Genomic DNA, 11,010 nt, shown 5'->3' on the forward strand with positions numbered 1-11,010 from the left:
ATCTGTCCTCTTCCACATTTAATAAAAGAAAACATGGGGCTTCCCTGCTGACATGACCACATAGTTGAGCCCCTGACTTGTAGGCAAGTTGGCATAGTGATTCCTGCTGTAACCTTTTCTCTGTTCCAAATGTACAGCTAAAACAAACAAAATAGTGATAGGGAGATGACTAGGTGGGTAAAGTGCCAGCTGCATATGCCAGTGACCCATGTTGGTTGTCTGGAACCCACGGAAAATGCTGAATGCAATGGTACACACCTGTAACTCAGCACTCCTTACTGTGAGATGGGAGGTGGAGACAAGAGAATCCCATGGAAGCCTGCAGGGCAGCTAGCCTGGAGTACACAGCATGGCAGGAACAAGGGAGACCCTCAACAAGGTGGAAGGTAAGGACTGACTTCCCAAAGTTATTCTCTGACCTCTACACGCACACACACACACACACACACACACACACACACACTAAATGAATGAATAAATAAACAAAATAGAAAAAAAAAGACAAACTGAAAGACATAACCAGATCCCAGACCAAAATGGTTATCTCTGTGAACTAAAAGCAGTTAAAAAATACAAAGTCTAGGGGCTGGAGAGATGACTCAGCAGTTAAGACCACTGACTGCTCTTCCAGAGGACCCGGGCTTGGTTCCCAGCACCCACATGGTGGCTAACAACCTTCCATGACTCCAGTTCCAGGGCATCTGACACCCTCTTCTGGCCTCCACAGGAGGCATTGCATACAGGCAAAACACTCATACACATAAAATAAAAATAAGTAAATAAAAATTTTAGAAAAAGCAAAGTCTGACCAAGAGCTTGCTGCCCTCAGAGCCTAGAAAACTCAGTGGCCTCCAGAGGCATAGCTCCTGGTAGGTGCAGCTAAGGTGTCCCATGGAAGACAGGACAACGTCAGGTTCCTTAAGTCTGGGGTGGGGTGAGAATCCCTGTACCTATGAAAGGAGGCAAGGAAGAGAAAACCCAGCTGTCCTGTTCAGCCTGGAACCCGAGGTGTGGGAATATGGAGGCCCTTGTCAAGACTCCTTGTCAAGGAGCTAAGCCACCCCTCCAGTCTATAAACCTCAACCTAAGATGTCCTTATGTCCCTATGAGGGGGAGGCCCAAAATTCTGTGACAAGACCCAGTTTCAGCTCAAGAGAATTGGAAATAGACTAAAAAATACACGTGAAAGAAAAAATTTAAAACGTCCCTGGAGGGACAATGCGAGCAAAGTGTAGTGATATGTAATATATGAAAATGTTATAGTGAAATCCATTATAACTTAAAAGTTTAGTTTAAAAAAGGGAAAAATAATACTGATTGGTTGATAATGGCCCCAATTCTGTACTGAGGCTGGCATGGCCAGGGGACACACACTCACCACAGATACATTTCAGGTTCAGACTCTGACATCTTTATTACAGTACAACTCAGCCATATGCTGAGGCTTCCCTGGACTACTGTGACTCTATATTGAACTGAATAAAACTTCTAACACTCTAAGAAAAATATTACAATACGTTAAGGAGATCACTTCAAACATCAATTTTCTGAGAAATGATAACCTCTGCTACACCAAATAAGAGCATCTGCTAGCCTCATGAGCTTGTGACATCACCTTTGTTGTGTGACTTCACTAGAGGGGACATGAAGAAATATCTATGCAACCCAGATAGGGCTTCAGTGAAAAACCAAAGAAATTATTCCATCAAAACATGGCTCGGTGAACTGATGGGTTTATTGGGGTTGCTTATAAGACCATGGATGGGTTATTACTCACGGGCACCTGAGTAACTCAAAGACAGCTGCATCACTGAAAAGCCCACCCCAGCTCCAGTGATGCTGTGACAACCTAAGGAATAAATGATGTCTGTGTTTTTGCCACGTCTCCTGTTCAAGGCCTCACTGTTCCCTCCCTTTCATTCCAGCTCTCTTTGCATCCTCTTACAGTATTTTAAATTATCAATTAGAATGTATGCTGCTATCTATAAGAAACAGAAAAGCCAAAAAGTTATATAAGATTGAACCTGTTTTCTATTCACAGTGCCTCATGAAAGCTGCAGCCTTGGAGCCCCTGCATAATTTGAAGGCAGCTCTACCACTCTCTTCTCCCCGCAACTGTTTACTGCTTATATAACTTTAGGAAGTGGTCTTGCAAATCTTGTAACTTTAAGTTCCGTTAGCTTCCTGAGTCTTATGAGCCTTCTGGAGTGATTGTTTTACTTACGTCAGAGGAAACAACCATAGTGTCCCTTTGTGTGTGTGCTCCAAGGCAGCAGGATAGATAGATTTCCTTGATGTTATTCATTCAGGGGACATCAACACTGAACGCAGGGGATATAACAAAAATGAGTCCAAAAAGAAGTCATCAGGAGCTAGGGAGATCCGTGTAAAAAGCCGGGCATGGTGGTACTTGCTTATAGCTCAGTGCTGGGGAGGTAGAGATGGGCAGATCCTTGAGGCTAGCCAGCCCAGCCCAACTGGAAGACCCCAGGTCTCATTTTGATACCCTGCATCCAAAACAAGGCAGGGGTTCCTGTGTGCTCTCCTCCAGCTTCCCCCACTGTTAGTAGCCAGTATTATTAAAGGTTATTTCACCTGAAAACTTAGAACATCTCTCTTCCCAACCTGGAAAGAATTTTTATTATTTAGAACATATAGTGTGGAAACCTTAGTGTTTGAGAGGCCCCTATGTAGTCCATCAGTTAACTGATTCATTTAGACCACCATCCAGCATGCCACACAGACTCATGTGGATAACATGAGTTAAGATGCTTGAATATAGGTAATAGTCATGACACAAGGATCACCAACTGACCAAATGAGGTGAAGGGGGGCTCGACCTGAGCCCCATGATGCCCCAATTTCAGGAAGAAGTAGCAAAAACTGAAATCAACACTCACAAATCCCTTGGGCCTCATTTCCCTCTAACCGGGATTCCATAAAGTCATCACAAACACACTGGAATGAATGTTAGCTCCCAGAGGCTGCCCCTACAGTCAGGATCAGCCACCCCTCCATCCTATCTAGTGCCTCCCCTAAGCTGCTAAACTTCTTGCATGTAGCAGCCCCAAGGTTGGTTTAATAGGAGCTGATGTAGAGCCTGATGGAATATTAAGGAAAATGTGGATTTTTAAACCTTATTTTCTCTGTCTCTGACAGCAAAGGTCAGTTGACAAGTTTGTGGTTAGAACACTGACACAGCTAACTAGAACCACTTGCCTTGTGTCCTCATGAACCTTCCTCAATTCTGTTTGTCTCAGATGGAGACTTCTGCAATGATTTTCAGACAAAGGATTTTTAAAACTTTTGTTTTCTTTCTAAATTTATAACAATTTGCTTAATTTTGAGACTGTGCTGATAGCCAATCAATATGTAAGTTTTCTTCACACTGTAACCCAATGCCCAAGATATAAAAGATACGTGCTGCTTCTCTTCGGGTCCAGATTTTGAGGCTTGAGTCTGCTGGACCAGACTGCAGTCTAAATAAAAATACCTGCTTCCTGTACACTTCTGGTGTCTTGCTTGATCTTTTCCACAACAGTTCTGGTGCATCGGGCCAGGAAGGCACAGGTGGAGATGGCTTTTTGCCTCCCTTGTCTCTGGGGCTAAGCCTCCCTGGGATGTTGGAGGATGACTTCCCCTTAATGGCACCTCAGGCTGTTTGAGCCTGTTAGGGAATAGTTTACCCAGCATCTTAGAGGTGCTGCCCCCCTCCCCCACCAGCACAACAGAACCCAAAAGGAGGACAGGAGTAGGGATTTTGGAGCACCTCCTCACTGAATAGGTAGGGCCCAAGTTTTCTAGGAGACCCCCAAAATTGGTGGAAGAGGAGATTGGTTACTTCCTTATAAGGGTCCCAGAATACCTTCTGACTAGACATTACCTGGGGAAATTAGAGCTGAAATGGACCTGGGAGGCACCTGTGTAGTCTCAATCTCCATAAGCTGTGTACCTTCTGTGAGATAAATTGGCCTGCTTTTGATGTAGGATGGTCATCTAAGGGGCCTTAGACCAAAAGGTCATTGGAGAAGTCTATGAAATAGTCATAGGGGTCCCTGATTACCTGGACCAGTTCTCTTGCATTGATTTCTGGCAAGAGATGGTTAAGAAACAGTCTCCTTGGTTGAGAGATTGCCTGGTCAGACAATCTTTGTTGATGCTGGCTCAGATCATAGCGGCTTCCAAATCTCAGGACCAGAAAAGCCCAGGCCAAGTGAAAAAAGAGACCGAGGAAGAGTCAGTTCTGTCTGATGAACTTGAGGATGCCCACCACCATATGAACCACTCTACCCAACACTGCAAGACCCCTGAGATGATCAGTCATGCCCAGGGGACCCTCACCCCCAGGAACACTGATGGCAGCCCTGCTAGACCAGTGACTTCTTCCATCTTCGTGACTCCAGAGGCTCCCCAACCCCCTGAGACTGAAACAGGGACTAGACCTAAGACTCGAGACATGGCTCAGGTGGAAAGACTCTAGATACCCCTGAGAGAGACAAGAAGACCAATTTATTATGACCTAGAGGGACATATACAAGGAGGACAATAACCTTCATGCACTTGCCTTTCACTACCACAGACCTCCTGAATGGGAAAAAAATCATACTCTCTCCTATATAGAGAAACCTCAGGCCATGATAAACTTGGTGCAGTCCATTATCTAGACTCATAAGCTGACCTGGATTGACTGTTGTCAGCTCCTTCACACCCTGTTCAACACAGAGGAATGCAAATGAGTGACCCAGGCTGCTCCGAAGTGGTTGGGACAACATGCGCTTCCTAATGAAGACAATACCCATGCTTATGCCCAGATTCAATTTTTAGATGCTGACCCAGACTGGGACCCAAATGATGAGGCAGGGCACCAATGTCTTTTGTGGTACCAGGAGGCCCTGATAAATGGCTTAAAGGTAGGAAGGAGAAGAGCCTTATATATAAAGAAGGGATCAGAGGCATTTTGAGATTCTGCAAGGAGCCCCTCAAACGTCTATGAGAGCCTTTGTGAAGCATTTCGGCTCTATACTCTCTTTGATTCTGAGGACTGGGCTACTCAGAGACTGCAGCATTTGTTGGGCAAGCTCAGGGAGGCATTCACCAGAAGCTCCAAAGATTGCCAGGCTTCACTGGAAAGAATTCTGAAGAACTATTGAAGGTGGCCAAACAGTCTTCAACAACTAGAAGCAGGAAGTCCAACGAGAGACAGAGCAAAAGTTGAAGAAAAAGGCAGACCTACTCACTGAGAGGTCACGACCTGCCACAGTTCCCAGCCAAGGCAGCAGAGGCTGTGTCTTCCAAGGGTGGTACCAGCCACATGAACAACCTCAGAGGGCCCTAGAAGATGACTTTATTGGCATGGCTACTATGGAGGCCTATGGACAAGACCAGGATAGGACTGATACCCATCCAGTTTGCTAATCTATGAACTTCATGGTGGACACTGAGGCTGCATTTTTGGTCATAAATAGACCCGTGGGCCCCCTCTCAGGAAAATACACAACCATTTTAGGAATCACTCGCAGCAGAGCCTACCACCCCTGGGAGGCCATGAAATTGTATATGAATTCTTATATCATCCTGAATGCCTAGTGCCTGTGCTGTTATGAGACCTGCTTGGAAAACTCCAAGCCCAGATAACCTTTGATGGTGATGGACAGACATTTCTATCTCTAGGAAAGCCCAAAGAAAAGATTTTAAATCTCACCATTCCCTGAGAAGAGGAATGGCACCTCTTCAGTCTGACAAAAAGGCCATGGCAGGAACCAGAACTCCCTTTCAACATATCTGGAGTACCGGCTGAAGATAACACAAGGGCTAGTCAAAAATATTCCTCCTGTGATGGTAGAGCCTGAGGCTGAACCTGTCCACATTACTCAGTACTACATTGTTTATGAGGCACAGATTGGAATCCAAATCATCTGGACAGATTCCTAAAATATGGAATCCTTTGACTGTGCCTGTTGCCTTGGAACACACCCCTCCTGCCTACTCAAACACTGGGAACTGATGACTAGAGGCCAGTCCAGGACTCGCAGGCAATAAATCAGGCCACAGTCACACTGCATCCAGCGGTCCCCAGTCCATCTACTCTCCTGAGCCTGATCCCAGCACAGACAGCCTATTTCACTGCCTAAACCTGAAAGACTCTTTTGCATTCAACTGGCACCTCCAAGTCAGCCACTTTTTTTTTTTGCCTTCCAATGGGACGACTCCAGTGGAAGTAAAGGACAACTAACATGGACTAGATTTTACCACTGCCCTTCAAAAACTCACCAACTGTCTTTGGGACAGCACTAGCTTCTAATTTAAAAGACTTTCTTGCTAAACAGTGTGGGTACACATTGTTTCAATATGCAGATGACTTGCTATTGGCAGGAGCCACAGGAGAGGAATGCATGAGGAACACAGCTGCTCCTCCTTCTCCTGTATGAGACTGGCTACAAAATCTCCAGAAGAAAGGCCCAGATCTGTTAGAACAAAGTCAAATACCTGGACTTTCATCTGATCAGGGACAATGTGAACTTGGCTCAGAAAGAAAACAAGCAGTCTGTTCAATTCTAGTTCTATCAATCCACCACCAAAGTTAAGAATTCTTGGCTGTCATTGGGTTTTGTCAGATCTGGATCCCCAACTTCTCAGTTATGGCAAAACCCCTCTATGAAGCCACAAAGGGGAGTAAACGAGAGCCTTGATATGCAGACTGTCACAACCAAAGACATTTGAGGACATTAAAGAGGCCCTCACCAAGGCTCCTGGCCTGGAGCTTCCAGATATTATCAAGCCCTTCTTTTTGTATGTCCATGAATGGTCCAAAATAGCTGTGGAAATTCTAACACAGATGTTGGGAACATGGCATCACCCAGTAGCCTACTGTCCAAACAGCTAGACTGTCTTGCTCAAGGCTGGCTACCTTGCCTGAAGCTCTTGCAGCCACAACTTTCCTAGTAGCAGAAGCTGACAAATCAGCCATGGGACAGGAACTGACAATCTGAGTGACCACTCGGTGCTGACATTGCTAGAACATAAAGGGTCTTGCTGGCTGACCAATGTGAGGATGGTCAAGTACCAAGTAAAATGTGAAAAGTCATGTATCCACATTGAGGTTGTGAGGACATTAAATCTAGCCACCCTGTTGCCAGTTGGGACTGGTTAGCCAGATCATGAGGAAGTGTTTTCCAGCAGACAGACCTAACTGACCAGCCCCTCAAGGACTTGGATGTAGACTACTTCGATGATAGAAGCAGCTTCATACAAGATGGAGCACGTCTTGCTGGGTATTCGGTGGTCACCTCAGACTCCACCACTGAAGCTGAATCTTGCCACCAATAGGGACATCAACAAAAAGGCAGATCTCATCATCCTGACCCAAGCACTCCAACTGGCTGCAGGAATCTGTGCTAGGAATCTATACAAGCTCTAAATATGCCTTCAGTACTCTGCATGTGCATGGAGCCTTATATAATTAATTCAGGGGGGAAAAGATAAAATACAGCCAGGAAATCCTTAATTTTCTAGGTGCTGTTTGGGCTCCAGAAAGAGCCGTAGTTAGGTATTGTTGGGGATATCAAAAGGGAGATATTTTAATTGCTCAAGGAAACTGCAGAGCTGACTAAGAAGCAAAACTTGCAGCCTACCAAGAGTTAACTAAAGCAGGAACTGTCACCGCAGCCTTGCTCCCCAGTTCTCTGACAGGCTGGAAGTTTAACTATTCACAAGCTGAAAGAAACTGGTTCAAAATTGAAAGTGGGTGGAAACTCTCCAATGGTTGGATAACCATCCCAGAAGCACTAGCCTCTGTTTTTGTCAGGCAATTTCATCAGGGAACTCACATGGGCAGAATAGCACTTAAGGCTGCCCTGAGTCAATACTTCTATGTTCCCTAATTCACAAGTACCTCCTGAGCAATATGTGAGCGATGTGAACATGTGCCCTCAACAACCCATGTCAAGGGCCAAGCTTCCTCCAGGGGTCCAAAGGATAGGAGGGACTCCTTTGGAAGATTTGGAAATGGACTTCATGGAATTGCTGCGCTCATGGGGTTATAAATATCTCTAAATCTTTGTGTGTACTTACTCTGGTTGGGTGGAAGCTTTTCCAACCTGCACAAAAAAGTCTGAAGAGTTAGCCAAAGTGCTCCTCCAGGAGATCATTCCAAGATTTGGGATCTCCATCTTCATTGGCTCAGACAGTGGATCAGCTTCTGTGGCAGAGATAATACAATCACTAGCTAAAAGTTTGGACATTAGATGGAAATTACTTACTGCCTCTAGGCCGCAAAGCTCTGGCAGGGTAGAAAGAATGAACATGATCCTTAAGACACAATTAAGCAAACTGTGCCAAGAGATTCACCTCCATTGGGATGAAGTCCTTCCAAAAGTTGTACTGAGAATCAGGTCTACTCCGACAAAGAAAGCTGGATTCTCTCCCTATGAGGTACTATATGGCAGACCACCTCCTCTCCAAAAGCAGAGGAGGAGGAGCCCTCTAGGAAATGGGAGAACAAGCCCTAAGGCAGCAGTTCGAGCCTTAGGTAAACCTTGCATTCTCTCAACCAATGAGTGAGAGAAAGACTGCCAGTTAGCCTGACAACAGATGTACATTCCTTTAGGCCAGGAGATTCAGTTTCGGTTAAGGAATGGAATGTCCAACCTCTAAAGTCTCTTGGGGGAGATCCTTTCACTGTCATGTTACCCACCTCCACGGCAGTTAAGGTTGCAGGATTCAGCATACTAAACTCAAGCTTACAGCCATAGATTGGAAACGCACTCCAGACCCTGATGAGCCATTCTGACAGCCTGGGAAAAGGGGACACCAGACAAGTCTGGGAATCAGAAGGACCACAGCCCTGCTCTAGCCTGCACATAGCTGAAGCTTGAGGAGAGCTCAGTCCTGCTCTGACCACCCTGGAAGCTGGTCAGTCCATGTATGGCAGAAGCTTGAGGAAACTAGAGCTGTAATGCATTGCCATCCCCTGCTTACATCTATGGTTTTATTCTTTGCTATACTTTTTGCCATAGGTTTGGTAGAAGTTGTTCCAGCTGACTGGACAAACTGAAAATATTGGGCAGGAGAGATGGCTCAGCAGTTAAGAACACTAATTGTTCTTGCAGAAGACCCAAGTTCGAATCCCAGCACCCACATGGCAGCTAACAATTGTCCTTAACTCCAGCCCCAGGGGCTCTGACAGCCTCTTCTGGCCGCTGTGGGCATTGCATGACATGGGTGCACTTCCCTACATGCTGGCAATACACGCATACACATAAAATAAAAATAATAAATAAAATTAAAAAAAATATATAGCCAATAATATCAGAAAGATAGTTCACGTACCAGTACAAACCTGGAAAGGAATGAAGGGCTGAGACCTACCTCTTTGTTTGGAGAACGGTTTTTTGCTTTTGGAGTTTTTAAAAGTTTAACTAGCATAGGAATACTAGTGTTAGGAACCTGCCTGTTAGTTCCTTGTCTGGCTCCCTTCTGTATGAGACACATTACTTCTATAGAAGGAAGGTCATGGCATATATGAGGTCCTAAATCAAGAAGAGAATGGGATTCTATAGCTCAACTCTGGGTTAAATAACAAGTCCCAAAAGGGGACTGATCTAGAGCCTGATGGAATATTAAGGAAAATACGGATTTTAATCCTTGTTTTCTCTCTGTCTCTGTCAGTTGCCAAATTTGTAGTTAGAATGTTAACTCCTTTCTTTTCAAGTATGATGAAGACGTATTTTCTGAAAGAAAAATCTTTCAACTCACTGTGGTTGTAACCAAAATAAGTTAAGACTACTTGTTGCTCTGGTAGAAGGCCCTGGTTTTGTTCCCAGCACCTACATAACAACTCACAACCATCTGTAACCCCAGTTCCAAAGGGATCTGACATTCTCTTCTCTGGGCACATGGCACACATACATATATGCATGTAAAACATACACATAAAATAAATCCTTTTAAAAAGGAATAAAAATGGGCTGGGGCAGTGGTACATGCCTTATCCCAGCACTGAGGAGGCAGAGGCAGGCAGTTCTCTGGGAACTCAAGGGTAACCTGGTCTACTTAGAGAATTCCAGGCCATCTGGGGCTACATAGTGATACCCTGCTTCAAATAAATAATAATAAATAATAATAATAATAATAATAGAATGAAGAAAAAAGGATAGGAGGACAGAAGAAAACAGTGGTATGCATTGAAACTGATAAAATCTGTTCACAGATCTAAATGAGCACTGGCTATAAACAAAATAAAAAATTCTGTCTCTCTTTCTCTGTCTCCCTGCTGTGGACCAAATAAACCTAGGGCCTCACACACTAGGTAAGGACAGTATCATTGAGCTGTACCTAGTCTTAAAATTCTCATTTTATCCAATATGTACACATATTTTTAAAAAGTTAAGTAAATCTGCAAGGCTTATGTGACAGCCAGCTTCCTGAATCGCCCCCAGTGATCCTTACCATCTCATACTTATTATGCCTTTGAGTCATACGGACTGATTTACATAACCAATAAAACATATTGCACTGCAGAAAATAGTGGTGGATGACATCTGAGGTTAGAGTTATAAAAGACACTGAAATTTCTACCTTGTTTTCTTTGGAGGAGGATCTGTGTGGCAAGGAACTGAGCCTTCATGGTACAATTAGCATGAATCGCCAGGCATGAATTTTTTGGACATGGATCCTCTAGCTGAAGTCAAACCTTTAGTAGGTTACAGACCTTAGAGATTTAAAAAAAAATTTTATTTATTTATTTTTATGTGTGCACATGCATGTGCCAAAGAATACATGTGGCGGTCAGAGAACACATAATGGCAGCCAGTTCTCTCCTTCCACCAAGTAAATTCAGGGGGTGAAACTCAGGTCTTTGGACTTGGTGGCAGGTGCCTTTACCAGCTGAGCCGTCTTGCTAACCCTTCACCTGACTCTTGATAGTAACACCCCAGGAAACTTTTGAGTCAGAACCACGAGTTGAACTGCTCTCAAATTCATCACTAGAGAAACTGATGTAAGGTAACAAAT

The sequence above is a fragment of the Nannospalax galili genome, unplaced genomic scaffold (assembly GCF_000622305.1).
Source record: "Nannospalax galili isolate Female #2095 unplaced genomic scaffold, S.galili_v1.0 scaffold315, whole genome shotgun sequence".
Classification (NCBI taxonomy): Eukaryota; Metazoa; Chordata; class Mammalia; order Rodentia; family Spalacidae; genus Nannospalax; species Nannospalax galili.